Genomic DNA, 20,929 nt, shown 5'->3' on the forward strand with positions numbered 1-20,929 from the left:
GGGCCCGCCCCATGACGTCACTAGGGCCCGCCCCATGACGTCACTAGGGCCCGCCCCATGACGTCACTAGGGCCCGCCCCATGACGTCACTAGGGCCCGCCCCATGACGTCACTAGGGCCCGCCCCATGACGTCACTAGGGCCCGCCCCATGACGTCACTAGGGCCCGCCCCCATTTTCTCAGGTTTTTGGATGGTTCCGACCTGGCAACCCTACTCCACACATACAGGACACATTCTAGAGCATCAGGGAAGATTTCCCTCTTGCCATACCACAACACAAACTTGAACCAGCACTGATAACTATTCAGATGAAGGGGAAAGGAGAAGTGACAGCAGTTGCCACGGCAGTTTGCAAGACAACTGATGGAATTACAATCCTTACTCTTAAGCACTGGGGATATGGCAGTGGAAAAAACAGAACAACTTCCTTTGCTGATGGCAGCAATCCATATCGGGAGACACTCTCCCATTGCTACTGTATATTGGCTTACCAATCTTAGGCTGCTTTCACACATGGGGCTGACTGCGTTAGTTTAATGGATTTATAAGGTAGCACTTCTGTCCTGATTTCGAAAATCTCTTTCACACTGCATTACCTGTTGCGTTAAGGAACAGCAGCTTTTTTAGCTGATATACCAGCATTTTGCGCAACTGTCTTCCACACGGCTTGTTTTCGTCCCTCACCCATGCACACTGTTCCTCACTGTGTAGGAGGTCTAAGATCTCATCCTGTTGCCATGAAAGCCCTCTCCCTTTAGGATCTGACTTTTTAAATTGTTTTAGTTGTATCAAGACAGGGGTATGTGTGGGAAATGCTGGTGCTATCTGCACCAGTGCCGGAATACCAGTACAACGTTCATCAGGCAACCCCCCCCGCACAACTAAAGGATGGGAACGCACTGCATGCTGGGATGCCTGTCACATGAGTGGCTGCAGCTAACAATAAACTCCTGCAATCTTCCAGGTTCCCAGCCTTGCTAACGGATTATTTCTGGTATCATTTATCATGGAAATTAGCGCTAAACTTCCATTACATTCCACTAGAATTCTGGAGCTAGCTGGTGCGCAGTGTGAAAAATCAAATGTAATGCACAAATTACCACGTAAGAAATCATCAGAATAACGGAATAAAGTGCAATGTGACAGCAGCCTTAAGAGTGAAAATTCTGCCATGACCATCTGCTGACAATTCCAGCCAGTGAACTGCCTAACTATCCAAAGTTGATAGGAAGCTAGGGAACCTTTCTGAAAGGAGGAAAGAAAACTGTCTGCAGAATAATAATTTAATTCCAAAAGGAAAACATTGCACCTTTTCTTGTGTGTGGAAGGATGTGCCATTCACCAATTTGAACCCCTACACCTGTTTTAAAATGAAATATAACTTTGTTTACTTTGTCAGTGAAATCTCTTTTCCACACAAACACATTCAAGAATAAAGCAGCAGAGACACAGACATCTTGTAAGGAAGTAGCAGCCCCTAGGAAGATAAAACAAGTAACTGCATGAATTATTTCACAATGACATTTAAATAGAAAAACACGGAGGCAGAAAGGCAAGGGAAACACACATGCATGTCAAAGTTAACCAAAAGGTAACAAAAGCGGCAAATAATTTTCTTTTCCATCATTTGTGTCATGGTTGCAAGAATCTAAATATCTCTCTCACTCACTCTCTCTGTCACACTCAAACACACACAGGTTATATGTTTCATTAATGCCCTTAAAACTATTCCAGTAAAACACATGGTCAGATAAATGGTGGAAACATGGGAATCCTCTCTGCTGCAATGTGAACCAGCCCTTTAGTAATCGGTGATGCAATTCCATTAGATTTCTTAAAGAAAACCCTTTTTTTTGGACTGTAACTATATTTTTTCATTGTTTTATTGTTCTAATTTGTTTATACACACACAAAGTATTTAATTGTTGTAAACCACCTTAAACTCTATTTTTCCAGTAAAACAGCAAATAAAATAAAGCAGCATATATGATTTCACTGAGCACGGGTTTACAATATATTATCTCTTTTTCTTTTCCACTATCTCTGGTATCTGTACTACAATTACAGCTGCATTCAGACAGCACTTTATTCCATTTTTCCAATATTTACTTACCTATTAATTTTCACATTTTATGTGATCTTCCACACAACGTAAAAGCCACTTCTGGAAATTAGTGGAATCAAATAAATGTTTAGCACTCATGTCTTTGTTAACTGCTTCCAAAAATAATTCAATTGCAATCCCCCTGATCTGGAAAATTGTTGGATCCGACGGTTTTCTTGGAATTACACCACTGCCCCTCACATAACGAAACTACATATGGACACAGAAGTATATGTTCACACAAACCAGTGAGCGGATGTCCAATGACATCCACTGGTGTGAATAAGAACATAAGAACATAAGAACATAAGAAGAGCCTGCTGGATCAGGCCAGTGACACATCTAGTCCAGCATCCTGTTCTCACAGTGGCCAACCAGGTGCCTGGGGGAAGCCTGCAAGCAGGACCCAAGTGCAAGAACACTCTACCCTCCTGAGGCTTCCGCCAACTGGTTTTCAGAAGCATGCTGCCTCTGACTAGGGTGGCAGAGCACAGCCATCATGGCTAGTAGCCATTCATAGCCCTGTCCTCCATGAATTTGTCTAATCTTCTTTTAAAGCCGTCCAAGCTGGTGGCCATTACTGCATCTTGTGGGAGCAAATTCCATAGTTTAACTATGCGCTGAGTAAAGAAGTACTTCCTTTTGTCTGTCCTGAATCTTCCAACAGTCAGCTTCTTTGAATGTCCACGAGTTCTAGTATTATGAGAGAGGGAGAAGAACTTTTCTCTATCCACTTTCTCAATGCCATGCATAATTTTATACACTTCTATCATGTCTCCTCTGACCCGCCTTTTCTCTAAACTAAAAAGCCCCAAATGCTGCAACCTTTCCTCGTAAGGGAGTCGCTCCATCCCCTTGATCATTCTGGTTGCCCTCTTCTGAACCTTTTCCAACTCTAGAATATCCTTTTTGAGATGAGGCGACCAGAACTGTACACAGTATTCCAAATGCGGCCGCACCATAGATTTATACAACGGCATTATGATATCGGCTGTTTTATTTTCAATACCTTTCCTAATTATTGCTAGCATGGAATTTGCCTTTTTCACAGCTGCCGCACACTGGGTCGACATTTTCATCGTGCTGTCCACTACAACCCCGAGGTCTCTCTCCTGGTCGGTCACCGCCAGTTCAGACCTCATGAGCGTATATGTGAAATTCAGATTTTTTGCTCCAATATGCATAATTTTACACTTGTTTATATTGAATTGCATTTGCCATTTTTCCACCCATTCACTCAGTTTGGAGAGGTCTTTTTGGAGCTCTTCACAATCCCTTTTTGTTTTAACAACCCTGAACAATTTAGTGTCATCAGCAAACTTGGCCACTTCACTGCTCACTCCTCATTCTAGGTCATTAATGAACAAGTTGAAAAGTACAGGTCCCAATACCGATCCTTGAGGGACTCCACTTTCTACAGCCCTCCATTGGGAGAACTGTCCATTTATTCCTACTCTCTGCTTTCTGCTTCTTAACCAATTCTTTATCCACAAGAGGACCTCTCCTCTTATTCCATGACTGCTAAGCTTCCTCAGAAGCCTTTGGTGAGGTACCTTGTCAAACGCTTTTTGAAAGTCTAAGTACACTATGTCCACTGGATCACCTCTATCTATATGCTTGTTGACACTCTCAAAGAATTCTAATAGGTTACTGAGACAGGACTTTCCCTTGCAGAAGCCATGCTGGCTCTGCTTCAGCAAGGCTTGTTCTTCTATGTGCTTAGTTAATCTAGCTTTAATAATACTTTCTACCAGTTTTCCAGGGAATGAAGTTTAGCACAACATGGCGGTATATTGATTAAAAAAAACACAGTTCCATAACACAACAGGTACAGCAGTGTGAAAGAAACATTAGAAATCAGGACAGAAGCACTAACATTATAATCTGAAAACGCAATACAATAAACCCACTGTCTGAATTCACACTACATCTTAGAAAGTGTTAACATGATGCTGCATATCCTCCTCCTGCCTTCTTATAATCTAGGTAGATGTGCTTATGATATAATTATCATACAGAGCACAAGCCCTTTTTAGAATGCAACCAACCTACATCAATCTCCCATCTAAACTATTCCTGGAATGTTTCCACAGAACAATATTCGTTTCTTGCCTACTTCTACATACTCAAAACATACACAGTTGTATCCAGTGCTGTACCAGCGGGGGTTTGCTGGTGCAATGGGACTCTTCTCCCTGTATGCAGCCCCAAAACTGGGAGAAAGGTCAGGATATAAAACCAATAAATAAATAATCTGCTCTACAGGATTCCTTAACCCTCCAGAGCTGATTCTGAGGATACGTGAGAGGCTGGACAGGATAAAAGAGGAGGTTCAGTTGCACACATAGAAGCCCCTTGCACCAGCAGAGCTGCAGCACTGGATACATCCTTTAGGTGTGAATCCCAAGCTGCTTTTCTGTGGAACAGAAGGAACTCTAATCCAGTGGAGGCTCCCAGTGACGGGGAGGGGAAGGAATTTTCACCAGTTTTCTGCTGCAGCCCCAAGTACCACACAGTACCACACAGCCTGCAGAGCAGCCTAGGAAGAGTTCTCAACTATCTGGAGCAGATTTTTTTCCCTCCGCTCCCTCCTTTCTGCCTGTGGGAATGTCATGTGAGTGGAATTCTGCTGATGGGAAAGCCAAACCATTTAAAAAAAATTATGGTCCATAACCAGCCACCCAGATGCTATACCAACAGTTCCAGCAACAACACCCAACCATATAATGGAACAAAATACCCCAATAAACCTTATAAAACCTCCACTATATGCATCTAAGTCCATCAATGTATATTGGATACGCTATGCAACATTGTATTAGCACAAGTGATTCCTCAAAGAAAGATGGGAGAGAATTAAAAACCAGGTCAGGAAAGTAAGATTTATCTATCTGTCTATCTATTTTACCGTCTCTCCACCAACAGTTAACAATAAAACTCACAATTATAAAAGCAAATGAAACCATTATTTATTTATTACTACATTTATATCCCACCTTTCCTCCAAAAAATTCAAGGCAGCATATGTGGTTCTCTTCCTTCTCCATTTGAAGTAGGTTAGGCTACAAATATAAAACACCTAAAACCTTTCGAAATGGAACAAAACCTGCATACGTTCAGCAAGAGGTGGGGTTCCACAAAACAAATTACCTTAACTGTCAAAAGCGGGGGTAAAGAGGTGCATCTGCAGCATAACTATATTAGGAAGAAGTTAGACATACAACTGTGGAGAGGGAGTTCTACAATTTAGGGGGTGCCACAGAAAACGCCCTCTCCTGGGCCACCCTTTCCTGCACTTCTGAGGACAGCAGAACTACCAAGAGAGCCCCCTCCATGGTTCTTAACACCTGTGAAGTTCTGAAGGAATGGAAACAGGCCTTCAGATATTTGGGTGTAATTTGTTTTGAGCTTTAAACAACATTGTGAGCACTTTGATTTGGGCAACAGCCCACATACCCCTCTAAAGCTTTTCAAGAGAGTTGGAAGTATGTCCAGAGCAGATTTGGGAAGGGCAGAGTGCTCTGGAGTGGGACGAATTGCCAAAAACCGCCTCCTTTCCTGTTCCGATTCCTTTCTGTAAGTGGACAGTCACCATTGGCTGTTATGCATTTTCTTTTGTACAGTATCCTTAGGAGAATTACTGCCCAATAACCTTTAATATAGTTTATGTGAACATACGTAAAAATATGCTGAACAGAAAATAAATCTGACCAACTTCTGTGCATGTAAACCAGATTATTACCTTAGCGCACAATGTGGCTGTAATTCAGGGATACTGTACCTCATTACTTAGTGTCACTACAAGTTCCAATGACACAAAATTTCATTTCTGCTGGAAAAACTATTAAACAAATCATAAGACTAACAGCTAAAGCTCTATGTGATGCTGGCTGGCCTACTTGTCAGAAAGCACTTGCCCCTGGTGAGCTGGCTAGTGAATTTGTGGATACCTGCCTAATACTCCATATGTACAGAATGGTTATTTCCCATTAATGTTGACAAGTTTCAAATCTGAGGCAATCCAGGACACACATAAATCTGAATCAAATGAATGTTTAACCAGCAGCTATAAAGGTTTACATATTCACGGATGCCACCAATATTAACTACCCCAGAAGAAGCTTTAAAATAAAATAAAAAAGCAGTCAGACAGCAGCAGCAGATTATTGGGTCATTATCAGCAGTGCAGTACTATTAAGAACTAATAAGTGAAACTTAGCATTCATTATGCTGGTTAAATTTGCATGTATATCTTCTTTCAATATTAAGCCCAGAGTACAATCACCTCAGTTCTAATGTTAAATTCAATCACAATAATCTTTATCATAAGCACCATTAATAATGCTTGAAAAGTTTAATTCCAAAGAATAACATTAAAACTTTGTCAAGTGAACAGTATATTGCAATGCTTGTTTGTGCAACTATTGCTTTTAAATTATGAGCTTTTGAGAATAAATAGCTTTTGAGCATAAATAGAGCACTTATTGGGAGGGGAACAGCTTCCTTATAAATAAATCTTACTAAGAGCACACAATAAAATTTTGATTTATACCTATAAAGGGTATTATAATAACAATGTATAGAACCACAGCATGTTCAGCTTCTTATTACTAGTTCATTTGTAGTTTTGCCCTTTCAGAATATTATGTCTGAAAATATATTGATTGATTGTGTTTTAATCCCCTTCTGCCCTCCAAGGAGCTCAGTGAAGCCTATGCTGTTTCCTCCCTACTCTCATTTTATATAATCCCTGCAAGGTAGGTTAATCAGAGAGAGTAAATGGTCTGTAGTTACCTCAAACTTTATGGCTGAATAGGATGATTATATTCAGGGTTAGTTTAGCAACATTTTTGTTTGGTTTGTTGTGTCTCCTAGGAATAATACCTTCAGTCTAGGATGTGAGTAGATGTGGAAGTCAGTGAGCAAAAACTCAGAGGCATAGGCGAGGGCCATAAGACAATGTACTATGGAAGCAAGATTTGGGAATAAAACCAGATAGAATTAGGAATATCCATATAGGAATTCTGATACTTTCACAAGATCAGGTCTTAAAGACTACAATGAAAAATGTAAATCACATCCCAAGCAAAAACAGGAAACAAATTCAAGACAGAACCTATACCAGGAAAATAAGGGCAAACATCCAGTAGGCAATCAAATAGGCAGGAATACAGGACAAGGAGCAGCTCAAGGAAAACCCCAAAATGAGATTCAGGACTAAAGAAAAACAGCTCCACAGACAAGCGGGAAGGCTAAGGTTGCATTATACCCGCTAACCACAGGGTTAAGTTTCATAGAACTCAAAGGGACTTACTCTGAATACACATGTATAGAATTGCACTGCTATAGAGATGCAAACTTGAAGAGAAGCATGACTTCTTGCAATCTGGGACTAACAAAACCAGGGCACCCTGACGTCAGCATTTGAAATGGAACAAGGCATACTTGACTGACAGTGGCATCCAACAGGTACGAAGATGAGATAGAGGTGTGCACCCAACAGGCATTGCCACTGCATGAAGCAGCTCAGGTTGGAGAGAGACAGTAGTTCAAGCTTTAGCTTAACCCCAATACAGTGCATTAGCTGTGAAAGGCAAAGGCTGCCTACACAGAAGGACACAGCTTTCTACCCCAGGAAAGGAGGCTTGGTGCCAGGTACAGGCTGGCTCCATCTGAGAGAAAGGAGAAGGGGCAGGAAGAGAGATATTAATGGTGAGGATGGAGCCACATCAGGCAGCGGGCCTCAAGTACAGATGGGGTGGGGAGAAGACAGTCTAATCCAAGCAGAACTAGCAAGGGGTTGGCAATTGGAGCAAGCAGTGGGCATAGAGCCTAGTTGTATTGTGCTTGTTTTGGAGAAGTCACATTGTGCTGCTCTGTCTTTGGGAAAACTACAGAAACTATATATGACTAATGAAAATCTCATCCTTCTGTATGTGTCTCATGCTCATTTGACATCAAACCTGACTCACTGTATTTTTTAGCTCCCCGTGTGTAGAAGTTTTAAATGAAAAAAATAATAGATACAGTGCATGGGGAAATAGTTCCACCAAGCCCTACTTCATCCCTGCTTGTTGCATTGTCCCCAACCTCCATCAAATGTCGGCAAAGTAATCTGAGAAAATTATTATTGCCAAAGGATAGAAGTGGATTTTCTAAAACGGCAAAATATGGAGAAGGTTATCCTGAATATAGGCTACCTGCTGTCTGCATTTGTGGCTATCAAGGACATTTGGCTCACCAGAACCAGACCCATCATCGAGCCAGCACGGAAAATGAATCACTTCAGGCTAAATTCCCCATCCTCACTAATAAATTTCCTGAACCTAGAGATCTACATAGTCAGAATTACTAACATTTGCATTAAGCAAATGTATTGCCATAGTAACAAAGACACTACACAGCTATCTACCTGCCACAGCCTGCTAAATTATTTAGCATGCCAATACTACAGTGACACTACGTAAATGATCACGTTCATTAACAGAAGCCTCTGTGGTGAAGAACTATAAAAACATGACATCAAGATTGATTGCTATTTTTTAAAAGGGGAAGGGGAACCAATTGTACTGATTATGTTAAAGCAAAAGGTACAGAAATAGGAAAGGATGGGGAGGTAATGGAAGACCAAGCTATATTACCAGTATGAACAATCTTAAAAGTATTTAAAAGTTGTCACTCTTGCCCTATTGTGCCAACAGTTCTGAAAAATTATAGGAAATCAGCATTCTGACTCGGCTTATAACAGATGCAGGCCAGACAGCATAAACATTGAGAACATCACAATTCCAATAAGTCTCTCATAGGGCCTCTTATATGAAAACCTGTTTAAACAAATAGGCTAAGTAAATCCAATACGCGGTGCCTCGTAACATGCCAATCTGAGCATTGTTGAAGTGAATGTTGAAATCTAAGCACACAAGTGCAGTTCGCTCATGCAAGAACAAGCTGTCATCCACAGTATTCTCCAAAGTGGAAACACTGTTAATTTACACATGAGGAATCCTATAATCCACCTATTTGTAAGCATTCACATACAATTTATAAAAATAAAAAGGAGAGAGACTATTCACCCCCTTTTTTATATTTTTAGAAGAGGGCTTTGTACCAATGAACAGGTCAAACTGCACCTCAGGCAGACTGGACTCAGATCACTATCCTGTGCCTCTTGAAAGTTTGCACACCACACTGTGAACCTGGTTGGTTCTAATAAATATAAACAATTTTTTCTATATCTGTTTAAGTTTTCATACAAGTCTACCTGTCACTACACTAATTTAGAATACTGTTTGATCCTTATGTAGTTTGGTTTCATTCTCTGGTCAATTATTCTAATTAATTATCCCTATAGCATATTCTACATGGAAAATGGTTTGCAAGCCTTATCTTTTTTTGTCTTACTAATTAATCCTTGTATTTTACAGATAAGGAACTGAAACTGATATCTACTTGTATAAATCCAATTAGTGGCTTTTTTTCTCTGCTCAAAGCTCAGCCTACTGCTAATATTTCCAGCTTCATTGAGGCTGCCAAGGCCTAAACAATGTTGTAGGTAACTAAATATATGCTTTTAGTTTCAATAAACCAAAATTTATTTCTATTAAATCCTACCCCAAGACCCAAATCTTCTGCAAATCCTCTTACACCACCTGAGTGTCACCTTGTCTATTTCCCCACAGTTAACTGTCAGCTGTCCTTGGACAAGAGCCGCAGCTCAGTGTTACAGCACATGCTTTTCTACTTTTCAAGATCCCAGGTTCAATCCCTAGCATCTGCACTTAAAATGATCACAGGTGGCATAGCTGCTTGAAATGTTTACAAGCTTAGTAAACAATACCAGATTAAATGGACCCTGGATGAAGTAACTTAATGGGTTCTTACTACTACGTAATCAATCCTATCATTTTACTCTTTGCCCAGTTTTGCTTATTCTGTGTGCCAGTCAGTGTTGTGGTTTTTCTGGGAAGGGGGAATAATTGGAAAAGGGGAAGGGCCATAGCTCAGTGGTATAGCACCTGTCCTGCATGCAGAAGGTCTCAAATTCAATCCCCAGGTCCTCCAGTTAAAGAGCTGGGAGAGATTCCTGCCTGAAAACTCTGGAGAGCCACTGCCAGACAGTGTAGACAATACTAAACCAGATGGCTCAATGGTCAACTCAGTTCAAGGCAGCTTCCTATGTTCTAGAAATTAGGGTAATTTGCAACAGAAGTCTGTTACAAGCAGAACCACAACACTTGCTGAATATCAAATTGTATCCAGCGTTGCAGTTCTGCTCATGCAACAGACTTTCACTTGCACAACAGAACTTTCCATTTCATTCCTTTCCCCCCTGCAGCCCCCACATGCACCCTCAAAATGTGCTCCAGAGGGTTGTGGGACTCTCTGGAGATTTTGATACATGCAAGGGGAGGAGAGAGAAGGAAGCCCCATTGGTATGAGCAGGCATCTGCTTGTGCAGCATTGGATACAACCCATTGTATTTGTAATTGCCATCCACTCATTGTTACTAGTTTGCTTACAAAATAGAAAATTTCCATGGAAAAATAAAGCACAAAATATTTTCGACCAACAACACTCTCATACGTGCACACACACTTATTAATTTTATTAATCCAGAGTCCTGGTTCTAAATTCAGGACCCACTAGCGCACACTAGATCATTATATATAAAGTGAGAATAATTCATGCTTTCAACCACTTTTTAGCCATTCTGACTAAAAACATTATGACCTTCTAGGACATAAGTATAAGTGATAAAACGTACAATACTCCTCCAGAATGAGTTTCTAGATTGTAACCTTTCTTGAAAGAGTCAACATCTCTTCCATGCTTTATTTTATTTATTTTTAAGGCATTTATATACTACTATTCATTTAAAAAGAGGTTTACAACATATATAAACACAGAATAAAAATATAAAAATTTAAAATCAGAAATCAATAAACTACTGCCCGCATAAACCTGGTGACATAGAGAGGTTTTCAGCAGATGTTTAAAAACCAGAACAGAAGGTCCCTGCTGAATCTCTATTGGCAGAGCATTTCACAGTACTAGGCCAATGACTCGAGTTCTTGTTATTGTCAGCTGAGCCTCACCAACTCAGGGGATGACCAGTGATGTTTTGGCAGATGATCTCGCAACTGAGATAGGATATAGGGGTTCAGGTGGTCTGGACCAAAGGTATCCTGGACCTAAGTTATTCAGGGCTTTGTGAATGAATGCAAGGACTTATAACCTGGCTTGGCAGTGGATGAATAGCCAGTGCAGATTTTTAACAATGGTGTCTCATATTGTTGGCCATGTAACCCATTGGTAGACTGGCTGCCTCATTCTGCGCCAGCTGGAGCTTCCAAACCAGGCCAAAGGCAGCCCCACATAGAGAGCACTGCCATGAGTCTAAATCAATGCTAAAAACAGTAGATGCAAAATTTAAGCTGGATCTACAGACATCGCAAGTTTCAAAAATTATTAAATATTTAGCAGGTTTTACAAGAACATTTTTGTCTAGATGACATTATTTTTATTATCAGCAAAATTTTACTGTTTCAAATTTCATGTTGTTTTACAATACACATATATTCAGTCTCATAACCATGGCACTTTGCAAAAGTTTCCATCTCAATTTCTTTGAACAGTTGTCATCAATAAGGAGCAGGAACAGACAAAATACCAAGCAACAATCCACCTGATGCTACTTTTGTGAATCTGGTATGAGAAGGAATGTACCCCTTCTTCGTCCACTCTCTTATCTTCCCAGGGAGAAGAATAACAACTGATCCAGCCAAACATCATTTTCATCTGTACCTAGAATCTTGTGTACAAAACAAAGCAGCATTCAGCTGGGTGCAGGTTGCTTGCTAAATGTCAAAGGAGAACAGGGAGACTTTGCTTATTTGTATACAGCTGCATAAGCACTGAACAAGATTTCAGGTCATAATTGAAAACTGATCTGTGTTCTCTATAAACAAAAAACATAATACTGATTTCAATCAAGAATTCTAGCTGACAGGAAAGCATATGGACTTGCTAACTCATCTTTATCAGAATACTTTATAGCCAAATTCCTTTATGTAATAGATTTTTCTCCTTGCTATGTACAGAATAATCTGTTCTAGTTCACAGCTTTTACAGCACATCTGCAAATATTCCCATAATCCTTGGACAATTTAATCTAGTGTGCAGATGTTTGAAATCTCACCAATCTAACTGCTTTGCTTTTGGAAAACAAAATGTGTTCTCCTGTGCTGGCAGCATACCAGAGGCACATACTGAACTATCAAATGCATAATTTTATATCCCTGTTCCACAGCCAATTTTTGTTGTCATCTATATAATTTTACAGCAAACTCTGAGACTCTGCCTTGAGAATGCAAACAGTAGGGTCCAGATTTCCATTTACTCTCTCTTGTTCAGTGAGGGCCTGAAATGTTTGCCCTAGAAGAAGACAAGGATTTCATTTTTAAAAATACTTGGAATTTATATTTACTTATTTATTTATTGAATAAATGCATATAACAAGGGAATATTGGTGCACAGAAGTTAGGGACAGACGGATTTCTTGGCTCTCTTGGTATCGGGTTGGGAATTTTATTAGACAACCTGATATCAAGAAAGAAGCTCTGAGCGATCTTACTCCATTTGAAGTTCTGTTGCAGTCTTTAGAGGATACAGCAAATGGTTTTGTATCACATATCCATGTGCTTCTCTTGCATAGAAATAATAGCTCACCAGATAGTCTGAGAAGAATGTGGGAAATTGAATGGAACATAGAGATAGAAGAGGCAATATGGATATCTATGTGGACCAAATTTCCATACTGCTCAGTATCACCTGCCACAAACGAACTAATGGTAAAAGTAGTGCAAATATAGTATCTCCTCCCCCCACTGGAGGGGGTGTTCAGAAAAGGGCTTTTTTCCCCACCTGTGGTGGACATGTGCCAAGGTTGCCAAATTTTGGGATGATGTTCACAGAAATAGAAAAAAATACAAAACGGTGTTCACAGAACTCCAGAGTTAGCTTTATTAAATTTATTTTTGAATTAAAATCAGGCCCTTAAAGATAAACAGTTAATTTGTTTAATTGGTTGCAGCCCATGCACTAACAGCACATTTTTGGAAAGGTTTTAAAGGTATTTCCATCCCTCTACAGTATAGCAAAGGGTGGCAATTAGCATTAACAGAAAAGCTGACACAGAAATTGAGGAGTATAAAATGACAAAAATGTAAAAATACATTTATTGCAGAATGGTGGAGCTTCATTGCATACACAAACAAGGCAGATAATAAAAATAAGGTCTCGAAGCTTTTCAAAACCTCTGGGTTTTGTAAATGTGACAAAATAAAATTAATAGATTTGTTTGTAAGCTCATGGGCAGAAAAAGTTATTTTGTATATGATGTATGCCTCTCAATTTTGGGTTATGTACATTTTGTTATCAATAAAATATTCTTTAAAGAAAAAAGGCTATACCAGCCTTCAACAAGAATGTCCAGAGCAGGTCACATATTTTTTTAAAAAGATATAGGGCTGTTGGGGAAATTCTTTATATAATGTTTTATTTTTATTAAAAATAAAATGTTTTATTTTTATTAAAAATAAAATGTTTTATTTTTATTAAAAATAAAATCTCCAAGGTTGTTTTCAGACACCAGCATTGGGTGATTGTCTTTCGGCCCCCTGGCAGTTGTGCTGTGGGGTGCTGCAGGGTACCATCTTGTCCCCCATGCTGTTTAACATCTATATGAAGCCCTTAGGAATGGTCATCAGGAGATTTGGGGCGAGGTGTCAGCAGTACACTGATGATACCCAGCTCTATTTCTCTGTAACATCTGAATCAGGAGAGGCCATGCAAGCCCTGGACCACTGCCTGGACTCAGTGGTGGGCTGGATGAGGGCCAATAAACTGAGTCTGAATCCCAGCAAGACAGAGATGCTGTGGATTGGTGGTTCCCGAGTTCAGATAATTGGTCAGTTGCCAGCTTTGGATGGGGTTGTACTCCCTCTGAAAGAACATGTCCGTAGTCTGGGGGTGCTCTTGGATCCATCTTTGTTGCTAGAAGCCCAGGTGACCTCAGTGGGTAGGATTGCTTTTTACCAGCTTTGGCTGGTAAGACAGCTGCCGCCGTTCCTGGACCGGGATAGCTCAACCACTGTTGTCCAGGCTGGATTACTCTAATACGCTCTATGTGGGGCTGCACTTGAGGTTGGTCCGGAAGTTCCAGCTGGTGCAAAATGCAGTGTTGAGACTGCTCACTGGGGCAGGGTATCACCAACATGTCACCATGCTGCTGAAAGAACTGCACTGGCTGCCCATTTGCTACCAGGCCAAGTTCAAGGTTCTAGTTTTGCTCTACAAAGAGCTATACAGCTTGGGACCAGGATACCTGAAAGACTGTCTTATCCCTTATATACCCAGTTGATCACTGCGCTCTGCAGGGGAGGGCCTCCTGCAGATACCATCTTATTAGGAGGTCCGTTCTGCACAACATAGAAAACAGAACTTTAATGCGGAGGCACCTACCCCGTGGAATTCCCTCCCCTTAAATATTAAACAGGTGCCCTCTCTTTTTGGTGCCTATTGAAGACCTTCCTCTTTCATCAAGCCTTTTAAGTTGAGACCTTATCCCAGTCTGCATCTGTGTTGCAATTGTTTTTTTAATGTTTTTAAATCTTATTTTTAAATATATATATTTGTTTAATATTTTTTAAGAAAAGATGCTTTGAAAGCTTTTTAAAGAAATGTTTTTAAAGGTGTTTTGTGATAATGTATTTTAAAGTCTATTTCTATGATGTTTTAGGTGTTTTTAATGCTTTTGTTTGCTGCCCTGGGCTCCTGCTGGGAGGAAGGACGGACTATAAATCAAATAAATAAATAAATAAATCAGTTTTCCAGACATCTAGATCAGAAAACTATGGTAATCACTGTTTCATTGTCCTCTCATATTCCACAAGAAAGGACAGAAAAGTATCAAAACTCCTGGCAAGACATTGTTCCTTGGTTCTGGTTTGCTCATACCATGCACTGCTGGTATATATATGGTAGTATTTGGAACAGATGAAGAACAGACAGAAAAGTATAACCTGCTAGCCTAGGAGCCCCTCCCCATTAAGAGAAATTCAGCACAGAGCATTCAACTTGCTTTTGCTCACCCTTTTTAGCTGAAGGGAGACTGAAAAAGACATATGTGCAATTATATGGCATGGCATTTCCAAGTGGGAACTAAAGCACAGAACAACTCATGCTGCCAGTGCAATTTTAAATAGACAGGATGTGTACCTGTAATAGCTGTGGCAGCACAAGACAGATAGGAGGGAAGGATAGGCTAGTTTATCTTTTTCCTTTCTTAGAAGGAATTCAGGCCATCAAAACATAACGTTCCCATTTTATCTCACAGCAACCCTGTGAGGTACACTAGGCTGACATATAGCAATATTCCCAAGGCAACACAGTGAGCTTCATGGCCATGTGGGAATTTGAACATTAATTGCCACACTCAAGCCAATATTCTATCTACTGCACCTGCAGAGTACCTGTTTGCCACTTCCTTGTTCACCAGGGAAACTGCTACTTACCTTGTACTCCTGGCTTGTTAAACCAGTTTTCCCAGACAGACCAGAAAACTATGGTATAATCACTGTTTCATTGTCCCCTCATATCCCACAGGAAAGGATTGAAAGGCATCAAAACCCCTGGCAAGACATTTTGCCTTGGTTCTGGTTTGCTCATACAAAGTCCTGCTGAGATATATACAATTGCTACTTACCAGAGACAAGCACTGATGCAAGGAAGATTTTTTTCTGTTGAAAATTTGCTAAAACAGAAAATCCCAAATGCTTTATTTTTCTGCAGAACTTTTTTCATAAGTTTATCAGTAACAATGAACAAATACCAACTGCAAATACGATATTAGACAAGGTTGGCAGTTCAACATTGTAATTGCTTTTCAGGTAATTATTCCTAGCAAGTATGTGAGTCAGCATATCGTACACAGTTCTTTGGTTTGCTAAAATGTATTAGTTTATCAATAGTTTTCACTATCTTTGTTTTCTTCAGTGTAAACAATGAGACAGAAATACTGTCATTAAATCTTTTACAAGTAGTCCAATAAAAAAATCTACATATTAACACATTTAAACCATATTAACAGTGCTTTTAATTTTTATTTCCTCAAATATTTCAGGTCAAATACCTGTGGTGTATTGGGGCAAAAATTAACATGGGGTACTTGTTTACTAAATACATCTAAAATAAACATCAAAACACTCTCTAAGACATCAGAAAACATTCCAATGAAAACTGAAAATGTTCCATTCCAAATCACTCTATCCACATTAGTCTACTTTGCATAGGAAAACCTTCTGGAAAACTTTCCAGTTTAAAATTTTCCAGAAAATCCACATCTCTCAAGACAGAAAGCGAACAGCCACTGTATTCAAATTACACAGTCCTCTTCTACTGGGGAAGGGAAACTTTTTAAATACTCTGTTGAAGCAAAGAGAGCTCTCACATGGCTCCCAACTGAGCAGAGCGAACAAAGGTTTATCAACATCTCTCCCATCATCTTTATGTCTGCAATGGTTCATGGTCCTAACTTCCCAATATGATACAAAGCTCCAGGGTCAGTAGGCAAGCATCTAAATGCTAGTAGTTAAGACAACATCAGTTCACAAAAGCCACAGCATGCCTTTGGAACACCTACATTACCCTTCCTGCTAGCCAGCTGCAAAAAAATCAGATTTCTTTTTCTGTACTCGCCACATTAAAAAAACTGTTTAAACTGTTTTAATTTTTCAGTTCCCCACCCACTAAGATGGAGTCAGTCCAATAGCCACTAAACATGAAAGGTTATCTGTGCTCATGAAGTAAGTGTCTTAAACAGACTATACAAAAGGTCTAAGAGGTCATTTTGCATAACTAGTCAAAAAAACTTACCACATGATAGCCCACAACAAGTTTAGGAAATTATCTTTGGAGACTGTATCAACAACCAGCTGACAACATGGTAAATAAACATGCTAACCACCATATGTACAATTTTGTCCTGAATTTCTCTTAAGATCTAACTGTTGAGAGTGAAAATCAGTTTTCATGACGACTGCAAAGAAAAGGTATAGATATGGCTCCATATGAGCAGATTTAAATTACCAAAGATTCATCGTTTTTGGAACCCATGTTGATGTTTTATTTTTAAAAGAGCTTTGTCATAAAAGTCATATTTCCAGAGAAATTATCATCCAAACCAAGATAGAGTACATTTTAACTACTGTCACTCTTATCAAACGTACCAAAAGGAGCTCTAAAGGTTCTAGAAAATCAAATGCAGATCATAACAAGCAGTCATTTTGAAAAAGAATAAAAAATGTATTCATCCACCGTAGAAAAGTAAATAAAAATCTGCCTAAATTCTTAGGTTACATTCTGAAGGCAATTTTATTCACACGCTGCATGGTACACTGAAAGGCAGAACCAGTTTGTCTTGTTCCTTTTAAGCAAAAACTGGGGGCGGGGGGGGGGGGGGAATGGGAAAATATGCACTTCCCTAATTGTTGCTCTCGGCTATTCTGTTGCAAGATTCCACAAGTTTTGCCCTCACCTCCTGCAAGATACTTTTCCTATGTGCATTATTTCTGTTGTCTACAGTTCAGTTCACATACTAGCTGTTAGGCTTTTGCTTGGATGAACAGAGAAGCAGGGCAAGATCTTCCCTTATTTCTTTAATTCTCAGCAGCACAAGGTCCATTCAGGCACACATGAGTTCCAACAAAGAAAAACCACTTTTATTAAAGAAAACCTTGATTTCATATTTAATTCAATCTGGATGCATTAATCTTAAAAAATTATTAATCCTATTACTGTGCAAATTGCTAATATTGTGTTTTGGGGTGGGTAAGCAACTATGAACACCTACACAACACATGGTATACCAACCTAAATGTGGAAGACTTGTGCAAAAAAAAAAAAAGTTAAGCAGCAGCACCTTTTAAAAAAAAACTTTAAACTGACTTAAAACCAACAGTAAGGAATCATGCAAATCTCTAAAATTTCCAGCTCTGCCACCTGAATATACTGGTTATTTTACAGTTTAAGAAAAAATCTAGTTTATTATAAGGGGTTCAACTCATTTGAAATGTGGTGCTGGAGAGCTTTGCACATACCATGGACTGAGAAAAAGATAAATAATTGGGTGTTAGAACAAATTAAAGCAGAACTATAATTAGAAGCTAAAATGATGAAACTGAGGTTATCATACTTTGGACACATAATGAGAAGACATGATTCATTAGAAAATATAATAATGTTGGGAAAAACAGAAGGGAGTAGAAAAAGAGGAAGGCCAAACGAGATGGATTGATTCCATAAAGGAAGCCACAGATCTGAACTTACAAGATCTGAACAGGGTGGCTCATGACAGATGCTCTTGGGGGTCGCTGATTCATAGGATCACCATAAGTCGTAGTCGACTTGAAGGCACATAACAACAACAACACTATAAGGGGCAACAAAGCTGAGTTATTACATCAGTGAAAAGGGTGCCCCTTTTCATTATATTGCTAATTTTTAATGCAAGTACTTATCAGAAACTGCAGATGGCATGAATCTAAGAGAGGCATTCCTGTAACTTTATTATGGAGTAAGGCCTGCCTCCATAATGGTGTTTGTTGAAAAATTATTGAAAAACAAACCAAAAATGTATTTTCCTTTCAAAACTATCATTCTATTAATATGGAAATATATGCAGATTTAAGACAATTAAAATCTTGATACTTAATCTACTAAAATTTCTTTGTGTGGAAAACATATTTTTCAAGCAGAAAGGTATAGCGTAAGATACTTTGATGTTATTGTTATGAGCATGGGGGTTGGGATGGATGATTCCACCTTTCCAGCCTCTGATTTGGAATCCTATGCCTGGGGGCTGGCTCTGCTAGCCAGATGAATCTCCTTTGTTAACCAAATAGATTGGCCAGGTAAGATAATGGGCCAATCAGTTGCCTAGCAATGGTGAATGGGCCAGTGAGACCCTTTTGTCATTGAAACTCTTCAGGAGAGGATCCCCCCCACTCCTGGAGCCCAGCGGAGGCTGGTAGTTTGAGTTGTGGGCAGAGAATTGCTGGGAACTAGAAGGCAGGCAGAGAGACTGGCCCTCTGCACCATGGCCTTTGGGGTGTCTCCTGCAACCCAGATAGAAAAAGCTGGATATTGGACTGCTGATGCATTGAACCCCTCCATCCTTGAGCTCAGGTTGGCATGTGTGTAAATAAATAAACCATTTTTCATAAAGACACTGCAGTCTCCGCTGACCTTCTTCCCAAAGGAAACCAAACCCTGGAGGGGTGCAGGGACCCCCAAAATCTCACCGCTCGGAGATTGGGGAAGGCGCGCAACACTATGCTTAAATCCTGTCAAGTCAACAAGAGTTATGATGCAGCCCAGAATCATCCAGCTGTTTACATTTCAACAGGCTATATTGTTTGTATATTGCTTGGCAGCATAAAGTTAACACAGAAAAAAATCAGATAATATGATAGGCATTTACACATCCATTTGTTAGAGGGAGTACTTGCATCTCAGAGTAAAAACTGCATTTTACAACTTTGACCCATCAGCCAAACGTATTATGCTAGCCACTGCATGTCAGCCTACTTAAGGACTCAGTAAGACCCCCCCAAGTTTTGTTGCCTACACCTTACGTGGCACAATATATAGCTCGCCATGGGCTGAATTTGCTTTGGTGAATCACCTGGTAAGTAGGTGTGTAGCATATCATAATAATTATTGAAAATCCAAAATAAAGAGGGGATGTGGAAGGATTTGGCCTGCCAAATTCGGCAACTTATTTCCAACAGCTTCTGGAAATATGCTTTCATTTGACCTAATTACTGTTACATGTTACAGTATAGGACACAGAACAAGCACAATAGAATGCATTTATGTGCCTTTGGATTTTGTGTGACTGGTAATGAAAACAGAGGATGTGTTCCCTACCTATGCCTCCTTTTCAGTTTCCTTCTTAGGAAGGGATCAATATAGTTAAATCAGAAAAAGGAAAAAAGGCCACTGTCAACTCCTTTTAATGGAATTGATTGAACTGATGCATTCCGCATGAGACTGTGGGCTGCTTTGCATGGTATCCACCAAGGAATACTTTGGGCAATACAATCTTAAGTTTTCTCCAATATATTCACTAATAGGCAAAAACCCTTGCGGTTTAAGAACATACCTATAGCCTATAGATATTTCTATCAAACCTTAAAAACCAGGGAAATTGGGCAGCTATAGCGAATGCACCAGGGGAGCAGGAGACCTGACCTCCTCTCTGAGATACTGTACTGCCCTACAAATTTGTCAAAATGCAAACACCATTTGGGTTGGTCTTTCACAGTCCAATCCATTTCCTGTGTACCTTGTAAGAATTTGGTAACATGTGCCTCTGAGCATATGGTGAGTGGTGGCAACACCTGTCATCTCCAGAGATAGAGAATTATATTTTTGTATGTTTGTTGGTGTTCTTACTTTGCTTCTTTCCTGTGTTACTAATGTTTCTACAGAGAATCTAAACTAGAAGATTTTATTTCCTCATTATTCATCCTAGAAATCTGTGTCAAATTTATTTTTATTAATTTCAAAGCCATTTTATGTCATATGATGGTGAAGACAGCCATTTGTGTTTCAAATTGGAGGTTATGTTCTATTTCTATTTTGGGTGCATTAACAGTTGAATCTGAAACTGCAGTTTGATGTAAAATCAGACTGATTCCAATATGTTGCTACTTCAGCAATGACTCTTAGCTGTGGGGAAAAAGAGGAGGCATGTGTTCAGC

General features: G+C 39.6%; 1 protein-coding gene across 4 annotated transcripts in view; it reads right to left on the bottom strand.

Moving 5' to 3' along the window:
- FHIP1A (FHF complex subunit HOOK interacting protein 1A) overlaps positions 1 to 20,929 on the bottom strand; it is a 131,795-nt gene that overhangs the window by 99,841 nt on the left and 11,025 nt on the right. The window contains exon 2 of one of the 4 annotated variants that reach the window (XM_061584649.1): positions 1,393 to 1,478. The exons of the other annotated variants lie outside the window; for them this stretch is intronic. The gene's annotated coding sequence lies outside the window, so the exon portion shown is untranslated. The remainder of the gene's footprint in view (positions 1 to 1,392; positions 1,479 to 20,929) is intronic. 4 annotated transcript variants of the gene reach the window in all.

The sequence above is a fragment of the Rhineura floridana genome, chromosome 9, assembly GCF_030035675.1.
Source record: "Rhineura floridana isolate rRhiFlo1 chromosome 9, rRhiFlo1.hap2, whole genome shotgun sequence".
Classification (NCBI taxonomy): domain Eukaryota; kingdom Metazoa; phylum Chordata; class Lepidosauria; order Squamata; family Rhineuridae; genus Rhineura; species Rhineura floridana.